Source organism: Quercus suber, unplaced genomic scaffold (genome assembly GCF_002906115.3).
Source record: "Quercus suber isolate HL8 unplaced genomic scaffold, Cork oak 2.0 scaffold_912, whole genome shotgun sequence".
NCBI classification, from domain to species: Eukaryota; Viridiplantae; Streptophyta; class Magnoliopsida; order Fagales; family Fagaceae; genus Quercus; species Quercus suber.
Genome location: NW_027070336.1, coordinates 7,862 through 28,296, shown reverse-complemented (window position 1 = coordinate 28,296; position 20,435 = coordinate 7,862). Strand labels below are relative to the sequence as shown.

At 35.4% G+C, this 20,435-nt stretch overlaps 1 long non-coding RNA gene across 1 annotated transcript in view; it reads right to left on the bottom strand.

Moving 5' to 3' along the window:
* Positions 1-812, bottom strand: part of LOC136065273 (uncharacterized) — a 3,601-nt gene extending 2,789 nt beyond the window's left edge. The window contains exon 1 of the long non-coding RNA XR_010626901.1: positions 661-812. This is a non-coding gene — a long non-coding RNA (uncharacterized LOC136065273). The remainder of the gene's footprint in view (positions 1-660) is intronic.
* Positions 813-20,435: the final 19,623 nt, after the last annotated feature.

Sequence of the window (20,435 nt, the reverse complement as noted above, 5' to 3'; positions counted from 1 at the left end):
AAAAAAAAAAAAAAAAAAAAAAAAAAAACCAATTTAGATTTTCTTTCTTTGGGAAAGAAAAAAATCAATTAACTTTTTAAGTCACAATAGGAATTTAAAGCATTTCACAAAAATCTCCTTTAACTCAAATTCTATCACCATTTTTTTTTTCCCATTTGGGATAGCTCAAACTTAATCAAAGCAAACTTTTTCTTGAAAAAAAAAGAAAAAAAAAGAAAAAGAAAAAGAAAAAGAATCACTTCTTATATATCATAACCCATACTCATGCACACTTGGACCAAATATAATCTTCTCTCAAATTCCATCAGGACCTACCGGTCCTAGATATCTCATAATTCACACAAGAAATAATCCAATAAATCAACTAAGTTTGATACCACTTGTTGAATCCTAATCTAGTATTACTTGAATTAAGAAAATTACTAACAATTTTAATCAATCAAAAACTTTATCACAACAATTGATGTGTCAAGATATCAATCACACACATAATCACATATTTAGGAAAATCATTTATTCTCAAAAGAAAAAAACCATGAGACTAACTTTGAATAAATTCACTATTATAAAATAAATTACAATATCTTCTCAAGATTATGCCTAATTTGAGATCTATGCCAAATAGAATGCATCTTCTGTTTAGAGAATAATAGAACTCACCTAAGATTTTCACTTGCCTTGGATACAACAACTTCTATGGTTTTAGCACCCCAAGAATATTTCCCAAGAGAAAACCTAAAATTTATTTTCATTTCTTTTTGTTTCATGCTCAATTTTAAGATTGTCTCCTCTCCCCACAAGGGAGGGCCCTTTGGCCAAAGTTATCAAATCATTTGCTACACTATCTATTTATAAGACTTTAATTCCTAAATATGGTAAACAAGCAGAAATACATTATGTCTTTGACAAGGAAGATGATTATATTCTATTCCAAGGAATAGCCGCCTTTCCTTCCACACAAAGGAAACCCAAAAATAACCAAATTAATATTTTGGTGTAATATTGTGGTCATTTTATCTAGTGATATAATTACAAGTTATGGCATGAACGTTCTTGTCAGTTGTCATTTAGATAAATTATTATATTGTACTATAAGGTTATCACCAAGAGCAAATCATTGTAATGTTAATCTCCGGATAATCTTATATTCCCGAAATGTTATGCACAAATAAACAAACTAAATGGAGTAATATGCCACATTTTCATAATCTTGTTGTAATGTTCACAACATTCCACGAACCAAACAGCCCTGCGAATTGGCTATATATGAAATGGAAAGATTTTTGAAGCAGACAAGAATAATGATATTAGCGTACATGTCGTGGGATTCCATGTGATAACTCACGAGCATAGATGTTTATTTGTTGAAAAATGAAAATACACTATACAGATTCTCCAGTCCATAATGTTTTGAAACGACTATAACAATCTTACAACGTGAATAAATTTGGTAAACTAGAAGCCAAGCATATTATTACAAACTTCAGATGCATCTGATCTAAAGCAACCAGAAGCAAAGCACACCAAGTCTCCAACAAACACACACTGAACCACAGATGTTCAACGAAGAGAGATAAAAGGCCTAAGGAAACTCCAGAAAGCAAAAAACAGGGCTAGAATTCCAGCAACAGTTATACTGCCTCTCCAAAAATCGTGGAAATATTGACTTTTAAGGGATGCCATGATTTTGCTCCAATAACCCATATAGTGCTCATTAATCCGTTCACTAATATCATGGTAACAAGAATGATTACCTTCCACAATTTGATGGCAAAGTTTGTTGATCAGATTAACCACTGCCTCATCTCTGCCTAGCCAGTTATCGAGAACCTTTTTCTCAACAAGCAGATCCACATCTATTTCAGTTTTAGCAAGATGATCTAATAGCACAATGTAATTACAGATATAAGTTTCATGTGGATAATGACATTGCTCAAAGGCCACGAAGTTTCTGATGACACGATTAGTTGTGTCCCCTACCATAGAGGATGGGATTTTCAAGACAGCCTCCATATTCTTCAAGCATTTGAAGCATGGCAAGAAACTCGACAGCCATGACAAATTTAAAAATGGTAACCATTCCAATAACCAACTCTTTTGAAACTTAAGCGTTTATTTTTGTATTCTTTGAATTCCACTGCTGCTTCAGCCAACTTTGTTGCACAAGGTAGTCGACGTTTAATTCTCTCCTCTTTCCGGATCTGATGGAAGGAGAAAATGTCTTAGGAAATCAATTAAATGTTTGGGTTGCTCCGCCCGCCTAGCAACATCCAATACCTCATTGTAATCATCAGAAGAGACATTTTTTAAATATGAATGTTAGGATATCAAGTGCAACTGATTGATTGTAATAAATTGTAGTGTTGATTGATTGTAATAACTGATTACAGATTGTATTGGTTAATAGTACAGCTAGCATTAGTAGTTATAACTGATTGTATTGGTTAATAGTATAAGCTGGCATTAGTTAGTTACATCATTTCAAAGTTAGTTAGTGGGCGGGAAGGGTATAAGACCAAGATAGCTGGACTGTACTGAGGCATGAAAATAAGCATTTCCTTAATTCAGTTTCTTCTTAATTCTTCTCTGTCCCATTTCTCTTCTTCTGGAGGACCAGCTGACCTCGAAACCAACTAGATAATCAAATTCCATTCCTCTGTGCTTATCAATTAGTATCAGAGCCTCGTTCCTGTGCTACCATGACTGAAACCAGAGCTGCGGCCATGAGTGCAGTGAATGAAACTATTGCTTCTCTTCGTACTTCTTCTGATCATCATAACAGAGACATCCAAGAAATGCAAACGATTCAAAGCATTCACACCAGGACAATGAATGAGATGAATCAGAATATCAATTCGATGAATCAGAATATCAATGTAATTTTACAAAAATTGAATTCAATAGATGTGAATCAAGATCCTTCGCAGAGAAATGTGCAACCAAATTCCATTCCAAGTTCTTCAACTTCGTCGTTTGCCAAGTCTGTGAGGTTGGATTTTCCACGATTTTCAGGTAGTGATCCAGCTAATTGGGTTTACAAGGCGAATCAGTATTTTGTGTACTATCAAACTCCTATTATAGAGAAGCTACTTGTTAGGTTCTAAAGATTTAGGAATTTATGTATTTAGAACTCTAATTTGTATTGTTGGCAAACCATGATCAAAACAGGTTGTTTAGTCTTGTTTAGGCTTGCTCAAAGTATGTTTATTTGTAAAACTGGAATCGAGTGAGTGCAGATTTATTGGACTAAATCTGTAAGTCTCGATCGATCGAAAATTAGACTCGATCGATCGAACCACGTACAGATTTATTTTTCTGCAGAGTTCCAGTTCAGCCCAAACTCTATTTAAACGTCTTGGGGTTCAAGTAAAACACTCCTATATATAAGGAAAACCCTAGAACGTTTTTGGGGACTTGGAAGAGAGAGATTAGAGTGCCTCTTGTGCCTTCTTTTATTTTTAGGGTTTTGTACCCAAACCTCTCTAAGTCTTTGTTGCTCATATTTGCGGTTTATGTGAATCTCTTGTGAGATCCTTGAGGAGCTTTCCTTCACATAAACTTAGGGTTTTTAAGGTAGAGATTATTTCAACATCTTGATGATCAACAAGGTTGCTACCATTGGAGATTAAAGAAAAGCAAGCGGGGAGCTTGTAGCTGATTGAAGAATTCAAGAAAGAAGTAGTCCGTGGATTCGGAGCTTGCGCGTGGTCGTGTCAGGAAGTTTTACTGGTGGGTAGCATTAGGAAGTCGAGCGGGGAACTTGTAGTCCTTCTGTAAGAACTTCAATTCTTTCATAGTGAATTCTGTTATGCCTTGAGGATCGGTGGGTCAAATCCTCCCAGGTTTTTACCGTGTGGTTTCCTGGGTGATCATATCTTGTGTTATTTATTTTCCGCTGCTTTATATTCTTGATATGATTGTTTGGATTGTTTTAACCTAGAATTGCTTAATTTGACTAAGTAACAACTTGGCTAATTAATCTAGGCTACGCAATCTGTGTGTTTAAGGGGTCTAAATTTCTATCAAGTGGTATCAGAGCGGGTAGCTCTTCTTGTTTAGATCTTTTGATCTAAGAGCTGATCCTTGACCCCTGTTATCATGGATAATTTGAAGTGTCTTTCTGCTCATGCTTCTGCTGATTTTATTGATGCCTGTGATGTTTTGAATAAAAATGACACTATTGTTTCTGTTGATTTCTTTGATGCTTTTGAAACTCTTCGTAAGGAATTATCTAAATCTTTGAAAATTTCTAAGAAATTTAAAGAAGAGTTAAAATTGGCTAATCTTGAAAAAGAGGATTTGATTGTGAGATTAGATGAGTCTAATAAAAAGAATGAATTTTTGAGAAACCAAATTTCCTCTCAAGATGAGAAGATGAAAAGTTTGGAACAAAAGTTAGCTGAGGCTGAAGCTAAATTGGAAAATTTGTCTAATACCAAACTTGTTGATGATAACAGAAGTGTTTCTGTTTCTCTTAAGCCTAAAACTGAGAAAGTTTATATCCCTCCTTTTAAGAGGAATAATAAAGAGAAGGCTTATTTTGCTAGGTTAGACAAAGGTAAAAGTTCTGATGTAGACGCTGAAGTTTCTAAACTTAAGTCTAATCCTACTGTTAGAGAGCATAATAAATCTGTTTTTGTGCCTACCTGTCACCTTTGTGGTGTTGTTGGTCATATTAGACCAAACTGCTCTTTGTTGAGGCATAAACCAAAATCTGAGACTAGATTTGCTGTTAGGAATACTGATGTTCCTAAATTTGTTCCTGTTTGTCACTTTTGTGGTGTCTCCGGTCACATTCGTCCTAATTGTCATAAAATGAAATTTAAGCATTCTGTATGTCAATCTAGGATATGTGATGATATTTCTCCTGCCATAGGTTCAAATAAATTATTTCATATGCTTTTGAAAATTTGAGCTTGTTGGTTTGTGAAAGGAATTTGCAGGATTTCAGTCTCTCTAAAAGATTGGTGTAATTTCTCAAATGCACTCTACTTCTCATGGATTTTCACCTACAAAGCCAAATACTCGTGCTAAATGGGTGAGAAAAGATTCTCCAAGGTGAGTGTTGCTAACTTGTCCTTGATTTAATTCTTTCAATTATTTGTGGACATGTTTTTTTGTTTTTGGTTGTTTTTTTTTTAGGTTTTTTTTTTTTAAAAAAAAAAAAAATCCAAAAACATTGAAAAAATTTCAAAAGACAAAAATTTTATTTTGTGTCTAGTTTTTCTTTTTGAGGATTACATGAATGTTATATCTCTCTTGATTAGAACATGCCTGACATTGTGGAGAAACTTGAATAGTTTGTGCTAAGCTATTTTTGATTTTGAATGAGTATGTACTAGTTTGTACATGTACTCAAGGGTTAATTAAGAAATTGATATTTCTTATTTGTGTACCCTTTATAGCTTAGTTTTACACTGTCATGCATTGCATTTGCATTGTTCATTTAGCATAATATGTGCTTTTTTGTTTAGTTATAAAGTTTGTTAAAACCAAAAAGATTTTTGTGTTTTGTATTATATATCTTGGATTTATAATCAAGGATTGGTCAATTTATTTACACATAACATGTCTTATGTACCTTGTTTAGCTTGGATGAGCTTACTTTATTGCACTTTACTAGTTTGAGCTTTGTAGTGCATGTTGTGTGGGAAAGATGTTTATGGTGTTTATCACTTTGTCTTAATCTTGAAGTCACATAGTTTTTGACTGTCGGACTTGATCCTTTTGAGAAAGGCATAAATAACCATCTCACCACTGTTCACTAGCCAATCATGAACACCTTAGTGCATATCATAAGATTCTGTGCTCGAGAAAGTGTAGCACATGCACAAAAAGAACATAAGGTGTAGCCTCAAAATAAATTAAAACTGGTGTGTACTATTAGGCTTGATGCCAATTCACTTAATTCAAACCGGTGTGTACTATTAGGCTGAATGCCATCTCATGCAAATAAGAGGCAAAAATACAAGAAACTTACATGATTGCAAGCTTTTGTTCTAGGAGATGTGGGAGTTATAGGATGTAACTCTTTAGGTGATAGTCTCTTTTGAATTCTATGTGATGAATTTTGTAGACTTTGTGATTAATTGCTATTCACATTTCACCTCACATGTATCTCAAGCTTTTACTAGTTGCACACACTACACAAGTTACTCTTTGCTAAACTTGGTACATTATAGTGTGTGTGATTTTGTTGTGGCCATCCAAAATTAAAAGTTCCTTGATTTTGATGCAAAATATGTTTCAAGTTTGAAAAATTTGAAAATATCTTGAGATTTGTGCAGAACATATTTGTTGCTTAAAAAATTTCAATGGGAGAATGATTGAAATTTGTTTTGAGAAAATTGGGTTTCAAATTTTGGGTTTTTGAAAAAGCATTCCATCTCATACTCATGCATTTTGCTTTCTTTGGTTAATGCTTTGAGGAGTTGTTTTTCAAAATTAGGTTTGTGTCTTTCAAAACTGTGATTTTTCTCAAAATTTAGTGAGTCTCTGCCCAATTCGATCGATCCAGTGTGTTTTTCGATCAATCGAAAAAGTGCTTTAATTTGTTTAAAAATGACTGTTTCATTCGATCGATCGAATGTATTTTTCGATCAATCGAAAGTCGCGAATCAGGTTTTTAAAAAGGGTTTGTTCTTGATCCGAATTGGGGCTTTTGTGAAATTGAGTTGAATTTGATGAAATTGGCTTGTTGTATTGATGAAATTAAGCATTATACTCTGTGAGTTGTGTTATGTGATGCTCAATTCATCAATTTGTTTAAAAATTCAACAAGTGATTTTCAAATTTTTGGGTTTTTGTTAGAAACTCTATGCTCAAACCAATTTTGTCAATTTAATCTCAATTGAACTTAATCGCTCACTGCATTAGTACATGCATCATGGCATTGTAATTGTTTCATGCATCATATAGAATTTTATTCTATTGATTTTTGTGCTAACTTGCAGTCTCCCTTGGTTTGTGTTTAGGATTCACATGCATTGCATTGATTTCTGTATCCATTTTGCAGTTTTGCAGTCATATCTCTCATTGTTTTCATACATAGCATGCATACACTTTGCTAAATTGGGTACTCAACTTGATCTAAAAATTGATTGATTAATTTTTGACTTACGTACTTTCTAGTATATGCTATTTTTATGTATGAATTGTAGAAAATATTTTTCTTAAGAGATATGATAGATAATCAATGTGCAAATATTTTCTCTACTCATGCAACTGTTTATGGGTCACATAGTGCCATGTTTGCATTCTATTGAAAGAGAGAATATTTTTCTTCATATGTATCCTCACCTTAGTTTTTAATTTTGGTTTGTGTGTTTTTAACCTTGGTCTTGCTGGTGAGGATGTTCTTGATCCTGTTGGTGATGCTGCTGCTGCTGCTGATTCCCCCCCTCCTTTATTTTTCCCCAAAATTGTTTTTCCCACAACTTGTTTTGTTTTTTCTATTTTTATAGGGGGAGAAAAGTTTTTTTACCTGTGTTATTCATAGGGGGAGCTGTCTCTATTTTCTATAGAGTTGAATTGTTTTGTGTTCCCCTTGATTCTCTTTTTTCTCTTATCCTTTATTGCGTATGTTGACTGTTTACTCTTTGTACAAGTTGTCTTTGTCAATACGTGACAAAAAGGGGAGAAATTATTGATTTATGGGAATCATGTTTGTCCTGTTTAGGGGGAGTTGAAATTATTTTTAAAAGGGAAGAAAATAAAAACTTTTTGTTGTATCTAACTTAGGGGGAGAGTTAGTTTACTTATGTTTTTATTTCTGTTTCTTGTTCACTGCTCATTGATTTATATTTATGAGTTCTTCATGATATATGTCTTTGTTTTGTGTTTTGTGAAGTCAAGAATTTAATTTTGGTTTACTTGTATTTTTTCCACACATGCGTTTATGCGTTTGTTGAGTGTTTCAGGAAATATACAGGTTGATTCAATTGAGCTGCTGTCTACACTTGCAACTGATGGATAGTAGTTAAGATTGGATTTGTTGTTATGAGCATTATTTTTGTAATGGGCTTTTACTTTGTAAACTTTGAGCTTTTAGTTTGTGTTTTGTCACGGATTGCCAAAGGGGGAGATTGTTAGGTTCTAAAGATTTAGGAATTTATGTATTTAGAACTCTAATTTGTATTGTTGGCAAACCATGGTCAAAACAGGTTGTTTAGTCTTGTTTAGGCTTGCTCAAAGTATGTTTATTTGTAAAACTGGAATCGAGTGAGTGCAGATTTATTGGACTAAATCTGTAAGGCTCGATCGATCGAAAATTAGACTCGATCGATCGAACCACGTACAGATTTATTTTTCTGCAGAGTTCCAGTTCAGCCCAAACTCTATTTAAACGTCTTGGGGTTCAAGTAAAACACTTCTATATATAAGGAAAACCCTAGAACGTTTTTGGGACTTCTGTGAGAGAGATTAGAGTGCCTCTTGTGCCTCCTTTTATTTTTAGGGTTTTGTACCCAAACCTCTCTAAGTCTTTGTTGCTCATATTTGCTGTTTATGTGAATCTCTTGTGAGATCTTAGAGGAGCTTTCCTTCACATAAACTTAGGGTTTTCAAGGTAGAGATATTTTCTACATCTTGATGATCAACAAGGTTACTGCCATTGAAGATTAAAAGAAAAGCAAGCGGGGAGCTTGTAGCTGATTGAGGAATTCAAGAAAGAAGTAGTCCGTGGATTCGGAGCCTGCGCGTGGTCGTGTCAGGAAGTTCTACTGGTGGGTAGCATTAGGAAGTCGAGCGGGGAGCTTGTAGTCCTTTTGTACGAACTTCAATTCTTTCATAGTGAATTCAGGTTAGCCTTGAGGATCGGTGGGTCAAATCCTCCCCAGGTTTTTACCGTGTGGTTTCCTGGGTGATCATATCTTGTGTTATTTATTTTCCGCTGCTTTATATTCTTGATATGATTGTTTGGATTGTTTTAACCTAGAATTACTTAATTTGACTAAGTAACAACTTGGCTAATTAATCTAGGCTACGCAATCTGGTTGTTTAAGGGGTCTAAATTTCCAACATTATTAATATTTTTTTAATCTCATCTAGAAATGTTAAAATGCTAACAAGTAGAGGCATTAGTAGTGGTAGTAATAGTGGGCCCCTCTTTCTCTTGGAACTTTGATTTTTGGATCTTCTTTAGAAGAATATGACACCGCCCTAGTCGCTCCAATTCACCAAAGAAGAAAGCCCTAGAGATTTGAAATGGTTGTTTGGTTTAAAATTGAATTGAATTGAAATGAAAGCTTGGGTTTTTATTTGTTGAAATTTATTAGGAGGCACTTATGGCTATAGAAACCACATTTCAAACTACCCTCCACATGAGTTGAGCTTAAGCACATATGATATCAATATCACAACATGCTATTAACATTACTTTAAACTGAAATTGGAAAAACTTAAGCCTGAAGCTCATGGAAAGGAATGCCATTTTATTTATTTATATATTTTTTTCCCTTAGTGGCAAAGCAATGTCTTTTTCTTGCATAAGGGACCTATTTTGTTTGAGTTCGTATAGGGACACAATCAAATCTTACAATATTTTCACAACAATATGAGATGTCAATCCACAGTATGTCCAGAATAAAATAAATATTATTACAGAATCCACCATAAAAATGTGCTAGGAGTGAATAAGAAATTGATGGCTAAAGTTCCCAATTAAAAATGGTTTAAATTGGTGGAATCCATGAGTCCCACATAGGATGTTTACCATGTAGTAATTATTTTTTATAAAACAAAGTTTCTATTCATATAACACAATACCAATAGAGAGTCCCTCATGTATAAATGATGGTTTTTTAAAATACGTATAGAAAGCATATTAGTTGCAAAGTCAAAGAAAGAAAGAAACACAATTTTGTTCACAAGACACGAAGATTGGAGTGTTTCTTCTGAGTGAGAGGGGCAAAGTTTGCTCTAAGGAGAGTGGGTAGAGAGTAGAATGGTCTCACAAAGACTCGAACACCACTTCGTTATATACATATACACACACACACACTAAGGAATAACATGTACAAACACAATATCTTGTTTTTTGATTAAACTCAAGATCTTGGAAACAAGGGAGTCAATTTCATATTGGATGTCATTTTAGTTTGGCGAGAGGAACAAACTATTTTCATATCAATTGATACTAATGTACCATTTTGGGAATACTGTTATTTATATACTTACATATATAAGATATGTGTGGATGTATTTTTGTATGTACATATGTTTTATTTATTTACATGTGTATAAACATATAATTTTAAATCCACATATTTTATAAGCCTAAATATTAGCTTAGATAAAATAATCCAATGTATTAGTTCTAATAACATGTTTAATCATTTTTTATTTTTTTAACTTTTTTAATTATTGTTTATTATAATGGTTGAAACACCTAAAAAATATTCGATATAGCTAGATATTTTATTCTATACATTTTAGCTAAATACCGATACCAATTTAATGGTTGGTATGGATAGACTTCCTTGCTTGGAAATCCTCAAGGGAATATACTAGGTGTGGGTGTGTGTTTGGAGTTGTCAAAACATAAGGATCAAAACCACTTTCCCTTAAATACTTTCCTCACGAGCCCTAGAATCATGAAAAATCTCCATCTGCATCTGATATACAAATTGTGCTGCAAGAATAAATCGAGACGAGCAACGGGTTGTTCAAGGGACCTAAATCCAAGTAATAAATCAATCATTATTTGGGTTTTCGAACTATTTTTCTTTGGGTTTATTTGGGTTTTATAATTTTTTGAGAAATCAGTCAATGTTACATGTATTTATCTATCAAAGCTCATCATTATTGAGAATGTTACATGAATTTGTTGATGTTTATGAAAAATGTGACCACCTATGGATATAATTTGTTGATGTTCATGGGCATTTTGTCTGTCGTGGTCATTGTGCCTCATTATGGATCCTGTGAATATGTTGGGTTTTAATTTTAGTGTTTGCATGCGTTTATTAGTAAAATAGAAACATGTGGACCTTGCCCCCTATGTGTGTTGCCTTTCAAAAGCAAAACAGAAACATACAAGTGTTTATTCTTTATGTGTCTGTTCTTTTACAATTCGTTAATTGTCTATGTGTAAAATGGTAATTTGCTATTGCTGATGGATGATATAGAGTTCAAATTCGAGGTTCATTATGGGGGTACTTTTCTGTAGAACCCAAATTTAGAATATTTTGGTGGGAAAGTTGAAATAGTGTATGATAAGGATCCTGATAAGCTTAGTTATTTTGAAAGAGAAGGTATATGTGATGATTTAAGGGTTGATGAACCACATAGGTTTCATTATTTAGTTTTTGAGGGCAACTTAGAGCAAGACTTGAGGCTCATAAATAATGATGCAGATATGGTGTCTATGTGTAAGTTTCGTGCAGAATGGCCAATAGGCACCATCATACTGTATGTGAAAAGTGGTCATGCTCCCTTTACAGTTTCCTGAAAGGGTTGGTGGAAGGGAAGGTGGAGGGGTAGATGGAGGGGTTGGTGGAGGGAAAGATAGAGATGGCCAACTGTAGAGTGATGGTGATACTGTGGTGGTAGAAGAACCACATGGCCAACTCTAGAGTTTGTTGTAGGATTTTGTCACGGAATAGTCAAAAAGGGATATTGTAAGATTGAATTTAATCAACCATCTTGTTGGCTTTATTCCATGCCAAATTTACTTGTAATTCAGCATTTAGAAATCCTGTATTTAGGTGGAAATCATGTAAGGGTAGTGTGTGAGAGAATGTGAAGAAATGCTCAAGACTATGCAATGAAATAGGGACTCGCAACTGGATCTCGCGGGTGGCTCGCGACTGGCAAGCCGCCAGAAGTTGCACACGAGTGAAGCATGCAGAGAAGCTAAATCGTCATGCCAACTATAGCACTACATGACAAAAAGTCCAGACTGGCCATTCAGTTAGCTCGCGGCTTGAACTCACGACTCAGTCAAGTTGCAAGGCCAAGTCGCCAGCTAGCTCTGTTTTAGAAAAATGACTCTTTGCATTCCAAACACACACCAATATGTATAAACCCTTATACCCACAAAATGTAGAGAGCTTCCAGAGAGAATTTTGAAAGAGAAACCCTAGAAAAAAACAAGATTGACTCATTCACAATCTTTACATAGAGACTCTTCAAATTCCTCTACTCTCATCCTCTCCATTACATCTTTGAGAGGTTCATTAGCCAAATCATTTTCTTACCATACCCACATCTGTGAGAAGTCTTTTTGGTGCTTTAGGAAGCAGTTAGGAAGAGACCAATTGATATTGGTTGATGCTATGGGCTATAGCGGAATCCGGTAAGCTAGAAAAGATAAAGGTTTGGCGCAACCTCGTTAGAACAAGAAGCTTGGAGGCCTTAGGTACACTGGGTAGATTAGGCTTGGAGGGTCTATTGCTATTCATGTATCCCAACTATATTTTCTAGTGGATTATTAACCGCATAGAGGGCGGCGGAGAGGTTTTACGCCAAGGGCTTCGGTTTCCTCTTCGATAACATATCGTTGTGTTGTCCTTGTGTTTGCATCTCTCTTCCCTTAATCTTTGCCATTTAATTTCTGCTGTGGATGTGATTTTAGTTGGTTTAGATTGTTTATCAATTCTGTTATTAGCTTATGTTCATTTTCCGCACATATATTGTTTGACATTAAGCTTGAATTGATAATTCTGTAATTGGGGGTCTAAACGTTCATAGTGTTTTATACGCTATTTCAACATTCAAATGAGAATAAGAAGATTTCTGTACATTGTAAGAATAAGTGTGAATATAGGTGTTATGCTTCTATGGTTAGTGGAGAGTGCACATTTTAGATCAAGACACTTGATCCTGAGTGTACCTACCCCCTAACATTTCAAAATAGTCAACTTATATCAGCATATGTGGCAAACAGGTACTTGGAAGATTTTAGTAAAAATCCTAATTAGGAGATCTCAGGTGTCTAACACCATGTCATGCAACATATTTCAATTGATTTAAGTCTTAGTCAAGTGTATAGATCAAGAAAGGTAGCTAAAGGTTTGATCACTGGGAATGAAAAGCAGCAGTATAGCCTACTTAGAGATTATGCAAAAATGATAAGAATGACAGATGCAGGAAGTAAAGTGATACTGCAAACAGAGATGGAAGATGAGAATGTACAACCTAAGTTCAAAAGGATATACATTAGGTACAATGCTAAAAAACAAGGGTTTCTAGGTGGTTGTAGACTATTTGTTGGGCTAGATGGATGTCACTTGAAGGTTAGGTTTGGTAGGCAATTACTATCTGTCACTGCCAAGGATGGAAATGACAATATATTCCCAATGGCAATGGTTGTGGTTGAGCAAGAGAACAAGGATAGTTGGATCTAGTTCTTGGAGCAGTTTGTAGATGACATTGGTAGGCTAGAGCAACTAAATTTGGTATTCATTAGTGACAGACATAAGGTATTCTCATACTACTCATAATTATTACTTGTGATGTTCATATTGATCATACTACTTACTTATTTGTGATTCTAAACTTGCTAACTTGCTTATAATACTCAGGGCCTTATACCTGCAATGAAAACTCTATTCCCAACTATAGAGCATAGGTATTGTGTGAAGCACATATACAACAACTTCAAAATTAACCACAAGGGTATGGAGTTGAAGAGTGTATTTTGAAGGTGTGCTAACACAACATCAGTTAGGGAATTTAAGAGGGAGATGCAATATCTAAAAGATTTGGATGAAGAAGCTTGGAAATATCTTGCAAATATAGATCATGCACAATGGACCAGATCTCATTTTACTTCTAAGGCCAACTGATTGTATTGTCAACAATTTGAGTGAGAGCTTTAACTCCATGATTTTAAAGGCTAGAGATAAGCCAATCTCTATAATGAATTAGGGTTAGGCTTATAAGCAGACTTTACATAAAAAGGACTAGCATAGAAAAGTATTGTGGCAAATTGTGTCCAAACATACAAGTCGGGATGGAGAAGCTGAAAGTAGAGTGTAAGGGCTTCTATGCAATGCCATCTGGGAGGTTTGTGTAGAAGTTGACAATGAGAGGGAGAGGCATGTGGTGGACTTGGTAAGGAAGACATGTAGTTGTAGAGTGTGGGACTTGATAAGAATTCCTTGCAAGCATGGAGTTGCAGCCATTTTTGTGAATTGTGAGAAACCAAAGGATTACACCCATCCATGCTACTACAAATATGCTTATGGAGAGACATACAAGACACCCTTACCTCCTATGCCTAGCTAGTCTGAGTGGATTCCAAGTGGCCTACCTACTCCTGTTGCACCTAATGTCTATAAGGTGGCAGGCCACCCATAAAAAGGAAGAGGGATGCTAATGTCTCAAGGAACCCTTACAAAGTTTATAGAGAGAAGAAGCCCATCATGTGTGGGAGATGTCAAAGGGAAGGGCACAATGCAAGAGGATACAAGGCTAATGTCACTGGTGAAGCACCATGGGAGAGGAGGAAGAGAATGCAGAAAGCTAAATCAATAAGTATTTTGTATGTGTTTATTTAATTTGCAAAGTTGTTATTTACAACTATGTATTTTGTTGGCTTTTATTCCGTGCCAAATTTGATTGTAATTTTATTCAATCTTATGTACCCTGTATTTATTGTGGGATTTGACTGTAAGGGTTGTATTAGGTTCTAAAGATTTAAGAATTTATGTATTTAGAACTCTAATTTGTATTGTTGGCAAATCATGATCAAAACAGGTTGTTTAGTCTTGTTTAGGCTTGCTCAAAGTTGTGTCTTTCATGTAAAGTTGGAATCGAGAGGCTGCAGATGCATTGGTGCATTTCGGCCTGGCTCGATCGATCGAAAGAAAGACTCGATCGATCAAATCTCGGACAGAATGTTTTTCTGCAGATTTTTCCAACTCAGCCCTACCTCATTAAACGTTTAGGGTTTTATGTTTTTGCCCTAGGTATATAAGGCAAAACCCTAGCCACGTTTTTATGAGTTGCTCTGAGTGTATTGTTGCTCATACTTTACTGTTTGTGTGAATCTCTTGTGAGATCATTGAGGAGCTTTCCTTCACATAAACTTAAGGTTTTCAAGGTAGAGATTATTTCAACATCTTGATGATCAACTCAATTGCTACCATTGGAGCTTAAAGAATAACAAGCATGGGTGCTTGTAACTGATTAGAGAATCCAAGAAAGAAGGAGACCGTGGATTCAGAGTTTGCACGTGGTCGTGTCATTAAGTTCTACTAGTGGGTAGTATTAGGAAGTCAAGCGGGGAGCTTGTAAGTCCTTTTGTATGAACTTCGATTCTTTCGTATAGTGGATTCAAGTTTACCTTGAGGATAGCTAGGTCAAATCCCCCCCAGGTTTTTACCGTGTGGTTTCTTAGGTGATCATATCATTGTGTTATTTATATTTTCGCTGCTTTATTTCTTGATATGATTAATTGATTGTGTTAACCTAGATTTGCATAATTTGACTAAGTTAATCACTTGGCTAATTAACTAGGCTAATCTGGTTGGGTTAAGGGGTCTAAAACTGTTCAAGTGGTATCAGAGCGGGTTGCTCTTGTGTTGTTGATCTTTTGATCTCTGAGCTAATCCTTGACCCCTGTTGTCATGGAACATGGACACTCTCTTGTTGTTCCTCCTCACTTTGATGGGAATAACTATGCTTATTGGAAAGTAAGGATGAAAGCATTCTTGAAATCTATTGATGAGAGGGTTTGGAATTCCGTTGAGTACGGATGGGAGAAGCCCACTACTCCTGTGAGTGAGTGGCAAACTTCTCAAAAAGAAGCAGCTGGGTTCAATAGCAAAGCTATGAATGTCATCTTTAATGCTGTTTTTATGGAGGAATTTAAGAGAATATCTAATGTTGAGGTTGCTCATACTGCTTAGAAAATCCTTCAAACTGTGCATGAAGGCATAAAGGCAGTTAAGATTAATAAACTGCAGCAATTAACTTCTAGATTTGAAATCATTAGAATGTCTGATGATGAATTTTTTGATGAATTCTATGCTAAACTGAATGATATTGTTAATTCTGCTTTTAATCTGGGTGAAGTCTATGACCAACCTAAAATTGTTAGGAAGATTCTTAGATCCTTGACTGAGGACTTTAGGCCTAAAGTGACTGCCATTACTGAGAGCAAAGATGTGGACTCCATCCCTGTTGATGAGCTTGTAGGATCTCTTCAGTCCTATGAGCTAGACCTACCCAAAGCTAGCAAATCCAAATCAATGACTCTTAAGTCAGTTAATGATGTTGAGGTTAGTGGATTTGATGATGAACTCTCTGCTACAGAGATTGCGTACCTTGCTAAGAACTTTAGAGACTTTCTTAGGAATAACAACAGAAAGACAAGAGGTACAAACACTGTTGAACCTAGAAATTTTAGGAAGAATGATCCCACTAAGGTAAATAACTTTGAAAAACCTAGAGAAAAAGTTGATCAATCTTCAAACAATTTTTTGGGTGCTCAGTGTTTTGGTTGTCAAGGGTATGGTCATGTTAAGTCTGAATGTCCTACTTACTTGAAGTCTAAGGGTAAGGCTATGACTGTAACTCTTAGTGATAATGAGGTTTCTAATGATAAGTCTAGATGTGACGAGGATGGAAACTTCATTGCTTTCACTGCTACTGTAGTAGTCAATGAAAGTGTATCTGCTAAAGAAAACCCTTATAATGAGGAACTCTCTGAGGATGCAGATCTTCAAGAAACCTATAATAAACTTTGCAAAGTTGATACAAAGGATGCTATGAATGTTGAACTTAGCCTGAAGAAAATTGAATCTCTTGAGCTTGAAAAGAAAAATTTACTTGTTAAATTGTTTGATGCTAATGATCTTTTGAACAATGTGAAATCTGAAAATATGCTCTTGCTTGATAAAATTAAAACTTTGGAATATGATTTATCTGTTGCTAGATCTGCTAGTTCTAAACTTGATCAAATGCTGAGTGTTCAAAAGACTCCTTCTGACAAATCTGGATTAGGTTTTATTGAAAGCATCAATGTGTCTACTGCTCCTACTTCCACAAACTTTGTTCCTTCATCTTCTTCTGAACCTTTCGTGAGTGAGGTCGTTAATGAAACTGTCAAACCCCCTGTAAGTGAGGTTGTCAAACCCATAGAAGTTTCACCATCTAGGAAGATTAGGGTTGATCTGAAAGAGTCTAAACCTAAGAAATCTATCCTTTCTAAGGACAAGATGCATGGTAAACCTGCATGGATTTGCCATTTTTGTGGAAAGTCTGGACACATTCGTCCTAACTGTTACAAGCTTCAAGCTACAAAGAGAGCAAATAAACCAAAAGTGTTTGTGCCTCAAGCACAAGATCCTATAGCATTCATTAGTGAATTGGTGAAGGTTTTAAACCTTTATTCCAATCCTGGAGTTGGAAATCACTGGAACGTGAATAAGAACTCCAATGCTCCTGGTGCATCTAATAGGTTTTGGATGCAAAAGACTCGATATAATTGAGTTTTTCTGACATAGTCCTTGTACTTCATTGCTCATTCATTTGTGACCATTGTTCTTCGGTTTTTGTGTTTTTGTTTTTTTTTCTAGGACTTACATTGCATAACATTCATGCATTTCATTCTAGGATTTATTTGTGTACACAGAACATGTACTTATATCCTATTTAGCTTTGATGAGCTTATTTATTACACTTGACTAGTTGAAACTTTGTAGTGCATGTTGTGTGGAAAAGATGTTTATGGTGTTTATCACTTTGTCTTAATCTTGAAGTCACATGTTATTTGACTGTCGGACTTGATCCTTTTGAGAAAGGCATAAATAATCATCTCACCACTGTTCACTAGCCAATCATGAACACCTTAGTGCATATCATAAGATTTTGTACTCAAGAAAGTGTAGCACATGCACAACAAGAACATAAGGTGTAGCCTCGGTTAATTGTTTAATACTTAAAATTGGTGTGTACTATTAGGCTTAATGTCAATTCACATAATTATGAGGCAAAATTCAAGAAACTTACATGATTGCAAGCTTATGTTCTAGGAGATGTGGAAGTTATATGATGTAACTCTTTTGGTGATAGTCTCTTTTAAATTCTGTGTGATGAATTTTGTAGACTTTGTGATTGACTTCTATTCACATTTCACCTCACATGTATCTCAAGTTTTTGCTAGTTTGCACACACTACACAAGTTACTCTTTGCTAAACAGTGTATATGTTCTTGTGTGTGTTTTTGGTCTGACCAATCAAGTTTGAAAATACCTTGAGTATTATGCAAAATTTGTTTTTGCTTAAGAACTTAAAGGGAGAATGGCTGAAATTTTCTTTGAAGAAACTGGGATTAAAACTTGGGTTTTTGAAAAGGTATTCCATCTCATACTCATGCATTTTGTTCATCAATGCTTTGAGGAGTTTGTGTCAAAAAGTGTTTGCTCTTTCAAAAACTGTGTTTTTACCTAAAAAAATTTTGTGAGCCTCTGCCTGTTTCGATTGATCCATTCTGTTTTTCGATCGATCTAAAATGTGCTTCAATTCTTTTAAAAGTCTCGGATTAATTCGATCAATCGAATATGATTTTCGATCAATCGAATATCGTGAATCAAGTTTTTTAAAATACTGTTCTTGACTTTTTCAAAACTTTTCAAACCTTTTTCTCTCTCTTCGACTCGGCAAGGCTCCACCATCAATTTTTTTCGTTTTCCTTCAAATCTTTTGCAAGGTTTTTGTCCTCTAAGATCGGTAAGACCTTTTTGTCCTTCCTTTTGAATTTACTTTCATGATTTCATGCATAAATCCATGCATTTGAGGGATATTTTCGAACTTTGCATATTTTGGGATTTTTGTTGATTCAAACCTTATTTTGGGAAATTTATCAATGGGTTTTTGTGGGGACAAAATATAAATTTGATATTGATAGTTTAATTTGATCAATTTTGGTGTTTGAAAAAAAATTAAAATTCTAGGGCTTGTATTGAATCCGAATTGGGGATTTTGTTCAATTAGGTTGAAATTGGCTTGTTGTTTTGATGTAATTAGGCATTATAATCTGTGTGTTGTGTTATGCAATGCTCAATTCATCAAATTTGTTTCAAAACATTAAAGTGGTTTTTCAAATTTTTAGGGTTTTTGTTAGAAACTCTATGCTCAAGCCAACTTTGTGCAATTGAACTTAATTTGAACTTTGTTTCATGCATTAGTACATGCATCATGACATTGTGATTATTCATGCATCATATAGATTTTTGTTCTATATCTTTTTGTGCTAACTTGCAGTCTGCCCTTGGTTTTTATGTTATTTTGGTTTTCTCTTTGTGTCTTTGTCCTTTCCTTAGCACTATGCCTAGGAAGATTAGGGCTCGTAGGTCTATTCCCTCACCTACTCGTTCCCCTCCCTCCTTTGACCGAGAGAAGTTTCTGAGTGAGAAAAACTAAGAGATTTTGAGAAGCTGAACCTTAAGAGAAAGTTTTGGGCTGAGTGTTCTATTCTTTTAGATGAGCCTGATCCTGCCATTAGGGTAAATTTTAAGCATCGAGGTTGGTTACCTCTATTGGATGTTTCTGATCCTCCTCCTCCAGCTACCTTGATTAGACTGTTCTTCTCGAACATCTCAATCCGCGTCTATGATTCCAACACTTTAGTAAAGAGTTGGATACGAGGCGTAGAGTACACCATTACTCCTACGGTAGTGGCTAATGCTCTAGGGGTACCCTTGGTCCAGCACCCAGTCTACCCTTATGATGAGTCTTCTTTATTGAGTGATGTCATGTCTTACATCACTGGGCCTTCTATTCAGTGGGGTTCTGATCCTAGGATCACCTCTGCTGACTTATCTGAGTTGCACTATCTCTTCTTTAGGATAGCTTGCCATTCTATCTAGCCCATTTCTCATCTTCACACCATCCCTCTCGAGCAGTGTGTTTTTTTTATGCTCTTGTCACTGATGCTCCTGTCAGTTTTCCTCATTTGTTTTTTCGTTCTTTGAACGAAGTTTATAAGAGTTCATCTGCTTCTCATGCCCTTATTCATCCTATTTTTATTCATAGAATTTTGCTTTATCTTGATGTTGGTGGTTTCCTTTCCTTTGAGCCCGTTCATATGATTGCTCCCATAGGTGCGTCTTTTCTTAGACAGAGGGCTGCTCATCTTTGAGCTAGCTCTAAACACCCTAGGTCTGAGCCTTCTGATAGCGCACCTCCTCCTTCTTCTTCTATAAGTCCTGCTGGTGAGGATGTTCCTGATCCTGTTGGTGATGCTGCTGCTGTTGATGTTCCTCCACCTCCTTTGGATGACTTTGATATTCATCGTACCTTGGAGACTATCATGACCGTTCAGGCGGCTCATAGTCAGATTTTTGTGGACTTGCTTGACGAGATTCATGCTCTCGCGCTGACGTAGCACATCTTCGTTCACCCTCACTACCTCCTTTTGATGATGGCGTGTGATTGTCCTTTGACATTCCGTCACAAAAAGGGGGGGTAGAGTTTTGACACTGTAG